Genomic DNA, 14,736 nt, shown 5'->3' on the forward strand with positions numbered 1-14,736 from the left:
TCTGTTTTAAATTCTGTGTGATAAGGAGAAAAAATAAGTGGGAAATATCAGAAAGGGAGACAGAACATGAAAGACTCCTAACTCTGGGAAACGAACTAGGGGTGGTGGAAGGGGAGGTGAGCGGGGGGTGGGGATGACTAGGTGATGGGCACTGAGGTGGGCACTTGACGGGATGAGCACTGGGTGTTATTCTGTATGTTGACAAATTGAACACCAATAAAAAATAAATTAAAAAAAAGAAATGTAAGTAACTAGCTAATAAATATAGGGAAAACCCCAACTGACAAATAATAAAAAAGGTGAATTAAAACAATAAAAAATAAAAAATAAAAAAAAATAAATTCTGTGTGATTTCTCATGTTACTTATGCTGCTTGCATCCCTTTTCTGTTAAGTCACAGTGGTATGTTGAACTGCAAATACAGAAGTGGTGCTTTGGTCTAACAATGAGTTGCTTTACCTGAGATGGCTTATTTGCACTGGATACCCCTATAAACCACAGTGCAATGTCTCTAGGAGGACTGAGCAGCTACCACTGGCTGACTAACCATAAATAGAAGTTACTTAATTTCTATCTTCACACTGCAGGCTTGGGGCCTCACTGATACAGGGTTCAAACCTGGAGGGATGCCTGGGTAGCTGAGGGGTTGAGCGTCTGCCTTTGGCTCAGGGTCTGATCCCGGGGTCCTGGGATCAAGTCCCGTATTGGTGGCTCCCAGTCGGGAGCCTGCTTCTCCTTCTGCCTATGTCTCTGCCTCTCTCTGTGTGTCTCCATGAATAAATGAACAGAATCTTTAAAAAAAAAAAAAATACAGGAGAATTGACTAACTACCTTTTGGTTTTCAGAGAAAAGACTGAAATCTACTGAAGAAAATGCAAAACGGGGGGTGGAGTAGGGAGAAAGAGAGAGGGAGAAATTTCTCTGAGCTGTCCAAAGTAAACACATGTGACTCTTAAGGATGCCTACCACAGCATAAGTAAATATTAGGTAACTTTAGGAATGTTACCCAAAGAACTAAAAAAGTAAAGTGAACTTAGAACAAATTTGCATTTTAAAAACTACTACCTAATTCAGTTTCTCAAATTTAAACCATGCATGGAACTTCTTTGAAGGGAAAAAGATTAGACAACTCAATATTATTTAAATTATTTATCTAATATTATCTATTTATGCACTTACATAAAAACAGGTATAAAGTTCTTACATTTATACCCTTACAGAGCTAAAATATCTAAATAATTTTATAAGTTAAATGAGAGCAAAACTACAAAATCAATGAAGTTGTAATTTAAAACATTAGTGTGTCAATATGACAAATGATTGTTTATTCTGTTTAAATTTTTTAATTTAAAACACCTCAGGTTATTTTCTTGGAAAAAAAAAAAAACATGTTTTACCGAGTCTATTTAGAACATGATAGATCACCATTGGGGTCTTTGTCATGGTTAATATTACTTATTTTTAGGCAATTCTTTTTAAACACTGATGTATTATTTTGATTGACCAATAAATTAGATAAAGCACTCCAAATTACAAACATTGGTAGCAGTGTTTCAGTGTCATTCAGTAAAAAAATCCTCGTTGTGGATTTACTATAATAATGACTACTAATGAGCTTTGGCAACTTACTAAATACAGAGACAGAACCCAAGAATACTTAATTCACAGGAGGAACATAAAACTGTCACAACTCAAGGTATTTTGAATTAGACATACATAGACTAAACATAGGCTCTATCTTATGCTAGAAATCATTTGGATACAAGGGAAAGAACCAGTTCAACCCACTTCAGCACTAGAGGCTCTACCTCTGTCCTCATGGTGAGGGTGGAAATAGGAATTGGAGAACAATTAGGATCTGGGATAGCTACCCCATGTGGGTGTGTCTGTCTCTGCGTCCCTCTCTCTTTTCTTGTCTCTCCCCCTAAATGACAGATGTGCCTGCCTCTATTTCTGTAAATGTGTGTCTGTTCTCTCTGTGTCTGTCACTGCCTGCTTTTTGTCTGTCTCCCATGCCACCAAGTCTTTTTTCTGTTTCTGTCTTCATCTCTCTATTATCTTCCCTCTGTGCTGTCCAGATTTATCTACCCATTTACATGTCAGTCAAAGACTGCTACTCCCAGTTCTGGCTTCACATCCTTTATAAATTTAAATGCCAACTAGGAAGAGTCCCAACTCCAAATTTCTAGGAGAAAAAAACCTGATTGGCCACACAAACTACTGATGTCAAGCTATAGCTGGTTTGAAGTGAGTGTCACATGGGTGGCTGCCCACTCAGCAGTGGCTGTTAGAACACACTCTCTGAAAAGAACATGGGTATTATAGGAAACATGTCTGCTTAAATGTCTATTAAGAGTCCAAAACATCAGTTTCTCCTAGCAACTATTCATTAGGGTACTTGAAATATCCAGTTGATTTTGACTTTAAAGATAGTGTCCAAAAACCAATCTGGGAAATTATACCATAGGCACAAAAACAAAGGCATTTAAAAATATAAAAGCTCCTGACATATCCTAGAAAGAGGTGAATGGTCCAAACCACAGGGACTATTGCAGTGTTCTACCTACAGACCACTCTTAAAGACACTCATTTGAAGCACTTAAAAGGACAACTGAACTTCAAGACTTAGGCTCGCAACCCTAACCACCAAAGTATGTGTTTTGTCCTTGCACTTTCTGGAAGAAAAGAGCATGGATAAAACTACTTTCTCCTTAAAGATTAAACATAATATTATAAAATTCTTCTAAGAACACTGCCTTTTATTTATGCACATCAGTGAAATCACTAAGATTGCTTTAATCATAAAAATTTTAAAGAGTGAAATTATATCCTCATTAAAAATTAATGTTTACTAGACACAGGCAAGATGGTATAAAGCTTATGCACAGAGCTGATAATATTAGAGAGAAGGGAAGATTAGATTAAAATTAATATGTAGGAACACATAAAATAAAGCTGAGCTTTACCAAGGGCACAGAAAATTTGGGGATTATGACTGGGGCTGTTCTTTTGAGGTAAATCCTCCTAGAAAAGCTAGACTGAGTCTCTCAAAAGATGAGAACACGTTGGGAGAAAAAGTCAATAAATGTGTGGTAAGAGTATAAGTGAGAAAAGGAAGAAAGGTTGGAATGGACTTTCATTCAGTGGCAAGCAAGGAGTGCTAAGGAGTAGAGGTTTGCACAAAGCAACAACTGGCATATAGGAAGAGTTTCAACAGAGGGGAGGTTAAGGCAGCAAGTTTGGCAAATTCATTTGGCAAGAATATATGCCATAAGCTGAATGATGGGGTGGACAGGGACTCGAACCTTGCCCTGTTATAACTGGCATGGAAATATTTAGCGCCAAAACACACCAATCAGCCCAGGACCTACAGATGTGCACAGTGGCCGTTCCCATCACAGCAGGCCGCACACAGTGCCCTTGCCCTGCAATCAAAATCCACCTCTCCTAAACACTGACTGATTTCTGATTGTGTCAAGATGCCAGATCTCAGCTAGGCGGGACACAAGAGACACTCACTGTCATGTCCCCTGGCCTAAATAAGACTCTCTTCTTCTGCCAATCCCAGACAAATCTAAATGAGTCTCAGTGTGCTGAGAGATGAAAGTGTAGGAGTGGCTCCTTGGGGGTCAGAAGGCAGGGAGAGAATGAACCAAAAAGAAACAATAACGAAAGAGAAGGGGAAAACTCACAGGCACTGCCAGGAGGAGATGGTGAGCAATTATGAATTTGAGGCTAACGTCGGGGGAAGATGAAAACCATGATGGGAAAAAGCAATGGGGAGAATAAGAAGACATAGGAAAAACACTTGAGAAAATAAAAGGGAAGATGGGGGACAGTCAGAGAACAAAAATTAACAAAAGCCAGAACAAAAAAACAAAAAGAGAGAGAGAGAGAGGGACTAACAACAAAACAACAGAAAAGCAAAGCAAGTGAGCTAAGAAAGGGAACAAGAGGAGAATCTGTATGGACTGTGCATCCTTTTGGCCATCTCTGGCTTGGGTTGCTGCTGCAAAGCCACAGTTTATCTAGCTAAACAGTAAAACACAAATAAAAGACAATGAGAGAAATAGAAATCTCTGCATAGAAGCCTAAAACTAACCTCTTTAATAATCAGTAAAAAGGCATCAATATATCTATTTTAAAATTATGCAATCATATAATGTTCTTGCATTCTGAAATTACCTAACTTTTGAAATACATGTCTTTCAGTGAGTAGCTATCCTTCCAACATGTGACCAATAATTAGCCCACTGGCCTTACTGCTTCATACCAGTGTAACATGAATAATACATTAATTTTCAAGGGCAACACATCACAAGGACTTTAAAGGAATTAATCATCTCACAGGATAATAACTCAAGAGTCTTCCTCACCAGCTCAGAATAACCAATAGCAGAATAGCTATGGGAAAGTAACTTTTTAGCCTGCCATCTCGTTCTCTCTGACAAAAGAAAGTCTGAATAAAGGAGAATAATAAAATTTCTCAAGAACCATGTGCATTATTAGCTATGTCACTTTTCTCTTACCTGGAGTTAAGTGCTGTCTCAGATGGATTATATTCACAGGTTATGCTTTCAAGGCCATGTCTCCCAGGTAATATTTGATGAGTCCTTCTTGGTATCTTTCAAGATTCATCTGTAAGAGATGATACGCTGAGAACATTTTCTATCCCTTCTATGTCACTAATGGCATGGGAACAATACTGAATAGTCATTAAAAAGCCTAGAGCTAAGTTTATTTGGAGACCCCAGTTGAAAGACAATCTACAAAACTATTTACAGTTTTAACAAGGTCCTTGTTACTCTCTTTGCATTTATTTTATTTCTCTTGACTATTTAAAATAGGATTCAGAAACTTTTTGAAGAATCCTGAGGGTTGTTAAGATTAATGAGTTTCAGATTTTCACTGATGTATACGTTTCATCTTTTAGAAAATCCGGTTCAGGTAAGAACTTGATTGATTGGAAGAGAAGCAGTCCATCATATCCTCAGAAACTATGACACTCAGAACGGCAAGTAGGCAGAGGGCCAGAAAGGATTCTGAGCAATCAAAAAACACATATTCATGCTCCTGGGTGACTTCCATGTGATGGCTACCATTTTTCAGCTTAATTATTTGGGTGATTGCTATGGAATGATTATATCTGTCTCCCCAAAAATTATGTATTGAAATCTGTATATCCAATATGATGGTATTAGGCAGTGGAGCCTTTGGGAGATGCTTAAGTCATGAGGGTGGATTAGTGTTAGGTGCATGAGTGGGATTAGTGTTGTTGTTGTTGTTGTTGTTGTTTTAAGATATTACTTATTTATTTGAGAGAGAGAGAGAGAGCAGAAACAGGGGAGGGGGTGGGGCAGAAGGAGAAGCAGGATCCCTGATGAGCAGGGAGCCCAACATGGGGGGCTGGATCCCAGGACCCTAAGATCATGACCTGAGTCGAAGGCAGACGCTCAACCAACTAAGACACCCAGGCACCTCTAGGTATTAGTGCTCTTTAATAGAGACCCCATAGAGATCCCTAACTCGTACCTATTCCACCATGTAAGGACAGTGAGAAAGTTCATCTATAAAACAGAGGATGGGCCCTCACAGACACTGAATATGCCAATCCCTTGACCTTGGACTTCTCAGCCTCCAGCAACAGTGAGAAATACATTTTTTTTTTTTGAGAAATACATTTCTGTTGCTAATAAGCTAACCAATCTGTAGTATCCTTTTTACAGAAGCCCAAATGAACCAAGAATAGTAAAAAGTATCAGGGTAAAGATTTTGTTTTTAGTTATGTTAGTATGAAGTACTCCACATTGGATTATACATGGATTGCAGAAAACCTGGAACATAAAGATAAGCAAATACAATAAGATAAGAACGAATCATAATTTTACTCTCCAGACAAAATCAACACTAGTGGTTGGCCAATTTTTTTTATTTGTGTACATATTTTTAAATAAACTGTTTAAATTATTTGAAGGCCTGCTCTTTTCTCTCAATAAGATATCATAAATATATCCATATCAATAAGTACAATTCCTGTACTTTTATTTTTAATAAATATATGTTATATATTGTATTATATTTGTAACCTATGTAAGCAATCAGATATTAAGTTGACAGTATTATTTTTCAAAGAAGGGTACAACACCATTAATCTAGAATTTTTAAAGAAAAAGTTGCTCTAAATAAAGAAATTACCAGTCAACTAACACCAAAAATATTATTAAGCAGAAATTTAGAGATCTCAGTATGTCCTGACCTTCCTTAATACAAAAGGCAGGTGTTCAAATATGTGTAACAAAAGATATCTTGATCTAAAGGAACATTTGTGGTATTTTCCCTAAAATACTATATCTCATCCATTTGTAAATGGAAGCCTACTATCATCATTTAACCATTTATTGAAAAACTGTACCCAACAATCATTTGCCATGTATCAAATTAATGAGTCTGCTTTTCAATTTGGGGATTGCTGCTCTTATTGTCACTGTTCTCTAACTGCCTCACTACCTTTTGGCTGTTTTTTCTAATTCTAATTCATCACAGGCTGAGACACTGGAAACCTAAGCTCATTAACATGGGTATGTTACATAAGGCCCAATAAATCGATGAGGAAAGTATTGGAGTCAGTAAATATCGGCCATTGGTTTTATATATCATTCTCAGTGATTAATTTATATAATATTTATTTAAAAATCAAGATGTGTACTGGGTATTTTATGCTATGACAGAAAAGGAATCTGAGATTTAGAGAAATGAAATATCTTGCCCAATGTTACCTAGCTGTAAAATTGTAGCATAAACACTCAAACCAATTCTTCTTACTCCAAATCAACTCGAAGAACTTTGTTAAATGTAATTTCAGAGTTATTTCCTTGCTCCTGGCTGAGGGATTGTAATCCAGAGCAAACAAAGTTTCCTAAAATATGTTTCATCAAACACAAATGATACCAGGCATGGTATTATGTGACAAGAAAAAAGAACACTGGATCAAACAACTTGCTCTACTACAGGACTCCTCAGAGATTTGAATATGCTGGTGTACCTCATAAATCTCCAAAGCAGCAGATTTTCATAACTACTTGGACCTCTGAGGTGACCCTCTATAACAGCATACCTCTTGGGCTCCAAGGAGCAAACTACGGAAGTACTGTCCTAGTGGGGCAAGAATAGGGGGAAAGCATTCATCTGACCAGGTAAGTAAGGTGGGATAGTCTTAGTCTTTGCATTCACTTTTTACTTACAATTTGTTAAAATAACAGAGATTAAAGTATAAATTCTGGAGAAGCTTGATATTTGTGTGAACTGTTATCTTTTGATAGTATATAAAATTACTTCAAATGAAAGGGATAGATAAATCTTTCAGGAGTAGCCACAGAATTCACCTAGAAACTACTATGAATAACATTTGGTGAGATAAAAGTTCAAACTCACAGAGAACATATACATAAAATGGAAACTCTTATGCTGGATTTGGAATTAAACACACCACGACAGCAGATCATACCACTGTTGTCCATGACCGCCCTCTGTGATACGACACACTCTCCGTAGATCTTCATGATCTGTAGCAAAAAGAGAATTCCCAGTGTAATTGAACCTTCACAAATTGCACATGCTACAAATATTTGAGCAATCCTTCGAAACCTCAGCAAATCACTTTTAAAGTAGCTAAATCTATTTGTAGTTTATTAAAACAATTTTAGGAAGTAGCATCATTTTAGAATAATAACAAGGAAACTCATCATGTAGCCCATGAAATACAAGATTTTCTGAAGGGAAACGGTTCCCCAACTTGCCTTCTCAATAACATTTTGCATCATGGAAATATTCTTTGCAAAATGTTTCCATCAATATCTGTGAGTGGAAATTTTGCTAAGCATTTTATGTTTATTATCATAAATTTAATATTTTAAAACAGTCCAATGAAGTAGGCACATTATAAATAATCTCCAACTTTACAAATAATAAGATTAAAGTTGAGAGAGATTAAGTTTTCAGAGTAGGCAAAGCTAGGATTGGAAGCCAGCTGCCTTATTACAAAGTACTTTCCTTAACCCACGTCTCTCTGTGATGCTCATATTCAATTAACTATTCCATATATAAAATATATATAACACCCTGATGTTCCTAATTAAATCACACAGTAGCCATGGAAGGTTTAAAAGGAAGAACTTATTCTCCGTAACATTCCCCTATTTTACTTAGCAAGCTTCTGGTGACCACAAAACATCCCGTCATTCACTTTGACCTATAACTAACCTCCATTCTTCAACTGGAAGTCAAAAGACCATGGCATCCCATGATTTCTTCTTCTCTTTTGACATTTCTGCTGTCTCATCAAGGCTTTTACAAATGGAACTTAAGTATGATTAACTACAGTACAAGTTAAACCCTAAATAAAAACCAACGGGGCATGTATGAATGACAAAGCAACCCAGCTCTAAAGTCCAAGATAGCTTTACCAGAAAACTAGTAGATGACCAATCTGCAATTTTGGATTTTAGATAAATTAATTTTAATTCATAATTCAATAATAGGGAGAAGAAATCATATGACTAATTTGGCCTTTGGTATAAAAGTTGGAAGTGATATAACTGAAGGAGTGTAGAAGGACATCCTATCAATCAACCAACCCACAATTATTTATTGAATATTCTCCACCACTGTCATTATGCCACATGCCTAGAATCCCAACCCTTGAGTTATCAGTAGGGGTTAAATCATGACCAGAAACCGCGTATGTGTAAATGTGAACATTATGACCTGGAGAGAGGATGGCAATAACTCCTCAGTGATTATGATTACAGTAGCATAATATAACCCAGAGCCCGAGGGGGATAGAATGAAAGACAGGTAAATTATGACTAATTCTGGAGAAGTCACAACAATGAGTAAAGCGCTGTAGGACCAAAGATGCACCAGAGCTATGGGTCTTAGTTCCAGAAGATAACATCATTGTATGGTACTGGGTACTAGGAAAGTGAAATAAATGAGAGTGTTGAGAAAGAATACTGGGGCCACTGGCTAAGCTAACCTACAGCTACTGAGAGAATTTTTTGTTTTCTTGTTTGGTTTGGTTTTTGGCCACCATTTTTCTACATAAGTTGGTGACTTTTTACAATGAAAATACATCCTGGCATTTGAGGCTGACACCTCACAGGTAGAAAAGAGTCCCTCCCTGAACAATATAGGAAAATGTCACAGAGGTCTATTACATCAAACTGGCAGCGTTATACATAATTAGAGCTCTTATTCAAAGAGAATTACAAAGGGACATGCATAGATTTTTTTTCTGGTATCCCTCTCATCTGCAAAGGGCTCATCTTCCAACAAAGCATGCCCTCTTTCTTGTGGTATGTTAAATGTTTAACAACTGATTCACTAAGAGGGAAAAAAAGCCTAATATAAAATGTATTGTGTTAAGAACATTAGCATCCAATTTACAAACAATGATAAAATATGCAATATTTTATCATTCTAAATTCCATACCAAGGACTTTGATGTGACATGTTGTTTTTTTATAAAATCTATTGTCAGTTTTTCCATCCATTCTGCCCCCCAGTAATAATGCCACAAATTTGGACTATGTATTAATGCTTTATTATGATCTTATTCTAAAAAGAAGTCTCTCATGTCACTGACAAATAAGTGGATTTCTGATGTAAATGTTATTTGATATTTTCTTTTAATTGCAGAATGAGTCTAAAGTAAAACAAGGACATTTGTCAGACTTCATTCAATTTTTACTTTCATGAACAATTTCTTTGCTGAACCAGATAGTGGTTTCACATACTAGACAAATATTTTCTCCATTTTATGACTCTTTCATAATCTAACAGCTACCGATACAACATAATTTTAAATTTAATCTGCATTATTAAAATTTTCTCCATTTTTTAAGTCCAGACAATGAACAAAACAATAATTGTAGCCTTTGTGATTTTCATGGTGTAAATAATTCCATCATGGTTGATTCCAAACTAGCAATGTAGAACTTGGAAAAGCAGACACCATGATATAATATTTCCACCATACATCCCCGATAGATGTAAGTAACAACAAAAGCATAGATAATAGTAAACTGTAGTAAAATAACTAAGAAGTGACAAGTTGGTATTTACTACCTTTGTTTTTAACATAATGTTAAATTACAAGTTTATCTAATTTAATTTTTGACAATGACTATTTAACAAAGAACAAAATTGCTATAAATTTAACAATGGACTCTTTCAAGTCTATATGAACTGGCTTAAGGAAGTCACTTCTTCTTCCATCCTAACTTCCATCCTAACTAGAATAGGATTCTATTCTCTTTAAGTGTATTTCCTAAGTTACAGATTTGTTTCAGAAATTCCCTACTACTACCTCATTGGTTTTTAAAAATTCTCATTATCATTTCCTCAAATGGCATGAAATCTGAGAGATATAAGTAATGGAGGTGAAGTAATGGAGGTGAGGAAAGGTGGGTCAATTCACCATTAAAGAGCAAACTATGAGACAAGGGAAAGAACTCTGGGGTGTGGAGTTAGAAGCCCTGGACCTGAGATCCTGTCCTGATATGTTAGATGTACCTTTTCAGTTTGGAGCATCAGAATTCTTATCTGTGAAGTGCAGTTCACAGCCACTCACTACACATGTTTTTTGTGAAAATATGTAAAAAAAAATCTGTAGAAATGTTTTATAATTAAAATTTATGATATAAAATAAATCATTTTATAATATGCAATTTTTTCAGATGAGTTTAATCTTTTCAACCTTTTTTATAGAAATGCTTACAAATAATACATCATATTATGTTTTGAATTTATGAATTTTTAATTAATTGATAAAATACTGCAAATATTCCTGCTGTTCTGATTTTGTAACAATTAGTTCAACATTTGCTATATTAAAACCATGCATGTGTTCCCAGACCTACTTCTTTCCCTGGGTCTGATTTTATAAACGCTGGTGATAAAATCAAGTCTGATTTATATTATGCATGTCCTATGGGACGTGTCTATGGCTCTTGGTATCTTTGATCAACCTCAAGAAATGACAGCATAGCTGTGTAATGACTTTTGAATACAACTACTGTTAATTTGATGATTACCAGTTTCCACTTACTGATATATGAAATTATCATGTTTTATTTTCTAAGTGATCCTAATATCATTAGAAGCATGCCAGAACCGACTCCTGAAGAGTAAGTTGTGCAAATTTCTTCTTTAATAAAACTAACCAGAGCATGTTTTAAAAACATTGTATTCATATCAGTTATTCTCTTTATATCCTTTGTTTCAGTACACTTTCCTGAAGATAGGATTGGAGAGGATGAGGCAGCTAGATGTACTGGCAAGTCTTCTGAGTTAAGAGCCATACATCCCAATTTCTAAGTTCCTGTTTTTGTAAAGGGACTGCACTGAGTTCCTTTCATAAACTAGGTTTTTAAGAGACTTAATTTTCATCATTCCAGTCTCAGGACATTATTGACATTTGACATTTTAAAATGTTTGAGAGGAAGCAAGCTTCAATAGTCAGAATTTTTCCAGAATTATGATATACAGTCCAGGTTAAATCTACCAAATCTGAGTAGCAAAGAGGATTAAATGAAACATGCTTCCCCTCATCCAAAGTTTTGTCAAAGGCTGAGAAAAGTTCTACTGAACTTTAATGAAGAAGGATCTTTCCTAAAGGTGTGCAGTGCTTGGGGGAGAAGAAATGTACTCGGACAACTTCAGAATAATCCCAGATCTTCCATAAATTGCCCAAAGTGTGTTTTATGTAACTTTAGTCCTGAGAGATAGACAGTGAAGTATGTTCAGTGTTTAGAATTTTGGGAAACTGCATATTACATCTCCCAAGCATGCCCATAAAACCCTTCTCCCACATCAGTTAATATCCCTTGGAACATTCAACAGAATGAATTTGGGAAAACTACTGATTTAGATACATCTTGATTCATAGAATTGAATAGCGCTAGCAGCATGCACCCTACACAGTCTGTGCTGGGCTCTAATAGAGGCTGCAAACTGTCAGAAATGACAATGTCTTTTCCACTTTGAAAATAGTCAGTCACATAGGCAGTTTTTGCTGGTAGATTACTGAGATTTAGGAGATGAGGATCCAGAACACACTCTCCAGAAATTCAAATATGTAATGAACCTGGAGTTAGAAAACCCTACCTCTTAATAGCTATATAAAAACTAAGGGTGGGTCAAATACCCACTTTCACAAGTGAGGAAATTGGTTTGTTTCAAGCTAACATTACATAATTTTAGTTTGTGTCTGAAGCTAATCTAAGATTGTGGCTGTAATTTAGAGAGCATAGCTGTAATGAACTGGAGTTTTCTTATTGGTTGTTCAGTTACTCCATATTTAGAATTTCTTTTTTTGGTAGGGGAAATGGGTCATACTTCAGATTTTTATTGTTACTTCATTACAATTGACAATTTATGATTAAAGTCATTTTTCAGGTTTAGAAAAAAATTTGTATATATTACAAAATAGGTAGGTTTGGTTATGAACATTTCCAGTACAGAAGATACCAAACATTCATGAGAGCTTGAATGTAGGAATAACATTTAAGAAATCAGGATTTCACATCTAACTCAAGTAAAAAAAAAAAAAAAAAAAAACTTATGACACAATTTTCAATTTCTCTGAGCCTCATTTTGCTTATCTGCTTGCAATGATTGAGCAAAATAATCTGATGTTCTTTCCAAATCTAGATTGGCCTATTATTTCCTCATAATTTTCCTAGAGGGCCCTTTAAGTATTGAGTCATTTAAGTGGTTATTTATAAAACATTACTATCATTTGTGGATTTTAGATTCCTAAACTCACAATAGGCCTTTACCTAGGAACATACTTTGAAATAGGTCCTTTCCTTAGAGAGAAACAGTCCACAGTCCCTTTGTTATCATAGCTTGCAGTGATGATTACTTTGCTTTGTAGTGACTGAGGTGTATAAAGACGGGATATGAAAGTTAGTAGAAAATTATATGAAAAGTTACCTTCTCCAGATAAAAAAAATGAAACATCTCTGAAGATACAAGGCAAATGAAACACAAAATCTGATTTATTTCACTCTATCTTGGTGTTTTATCCTTAAAAACATACCAATTCCATGAAGATCTATAGAATGTTTGAAAACACTTCCTTTTTGTTTTTCTTTTTTCTTTTTTTCTTTTTTTCTTTTAATACCTAACTCCATGGGATGCCTGGGTGGCTCAGCGGTTGAGCATCTGCCTTTGATTCCGGATGTGATCCCAGGGTTCTGGGATCGAGTCCCACATGAAGCCCCCTGCATGGAACCTGCTTCTCTGCTTCTCCCTCTTCCTATGTCTCTGCCTCTCTCTCTCTCTCTCTCTCTCTCTCTATCTATCTATCTCTCTCTCTCTCTCTCTCATGAATAAATAAATAAAATCTTTAAAAAAAATCTAACTCCAAGTCCTCCTATTTCTAAGAATTGATTCCTCACCCCTAACTGGTCTTCTGATCTACCTCTTCCTCCTTGTCTGCCCCCTAGACACAGAGCTCCAAAATCCAAACTTCCTAGCCCATCTCAAGACATGCTTCTAATTCAAGCAAAAGAAAAATTAAAACAAACAAACAAAAATACAACCTTCAATACAAATAAGAATCATTTGACATGCAAGTGAATGTGGTAACTGTCTGGATCTTACAAGGTTAGATACAGAAGTGAAAATGCCTCTGAGTAATTCCTTAAATGATATGAGTCCTTCCTAGAACTTATTTATTACACAGGAAAGAAGAGTAGGATGTTCTTTCTGAAATATTTTTCTTGGGAACTCAAAATGTAAGCCTCCACCACTGACAGGGCAGCATTTTTAGATTAAGCCATGGGAAATCTAGCATGATTTACAAATACAACAGTCCAAGAATAACAGCCTTTCTGCCATCCGTGATTGGCATTGCTATTATAGACTCTATTATAATCTTATCTTGATGTCCAACAAAGCTATTCATTCAGCAACTAAGCTCATGTCAAAGACAAGGCGAAGTCTACTTATTTGCAGAATAATGTTTTTGAAAAACACAGCCTCATTGCTCAAACAGAACCAAGAGCGTACATGACATGGTGCAAGGTGCTTATGATAGAAGGTGGCAGGAAATGAAGTTGAAGCAGAAATACCAACTGAGAAGGTGTTTAATCTTTGAGGTGTGAGGTATTACATTCTAGCACTTTCTCTGACTGATATTAGGCATGAAGGGAAAAACTAGCTAAAACATATGGGGGAAAGTACACTTAAGTCCCTTTGATGTCTGTGTCAGCAAAGCACTTCAGCTATCACATCCAGTCTTTAATAAAACAGCCGAAGTGCCTGGTGTGTAAGTAAAGGAAGCTAAGAGACTGCTGAGTAGAGTCTGTCGCACACATAAAAATGCAACTGCACTTCAATGAAACCACTCAATATTCACGCGCACACGCATATGCGCACCTCTTAGAGCTATCTTATGAGTAACTCTATTCCTGCTTTTCATAAGGCTTGTAATTTTCAAATACTATTTATCATGGAAAACTAATGAATTCCCACAAATGCATGTATTCAAAACCCTGAGGAAAGTTGGATAGCTCCTCTTTCCCCACAAGGCAGAAACTGAAGACCATGAGCACAGGGGTGAGAAAGTCAGTACAGGTGTCTGCAATGCAAAATGATCAAAAAACGCATTCCTGACTCTTTAGCAGGAGGGAGAGGCAGACACAATAGCAGCAAACAAAAAGAGAGAGA

General features: G+C 36.0%; 1 non-coding gene across 1 annotated transcript; it reads left to right on the plus strand.

The window, feature by feature from the left end:
• The first annotated feature begins 10,834 nt into the window (after positions 1–10,834).
• On the plus strand, positions 10,835–10,960 carry LOC112922783 (small nucleolar RNA SNORA72). Its single transcript, XR_003235524.1, has one exon. It is a non-coding gene; the product is annotated as a small nucleolar RNA SNORA72 (small nucleolar RNA).
• The last annotated feature ends 3,776 nt before the right edge of the window (positions 10,961–14,736 follow it).

The sequence above is a fragment of the Vulpes vulpes genome, chromosome 1, assembly GCF_048418805.1.
Source record: "Vulpes vulpes isolate BD-2025 chromosome 1, VulVul3, whole genome shotgun sequence".
NCBI classification, from domain to species: domain Eukaryota; kingdom Metazoa; phylum Chordata; class Mammalia; order Carnivora; family Canidae; genus Vulpes; species Vulpes vulpes.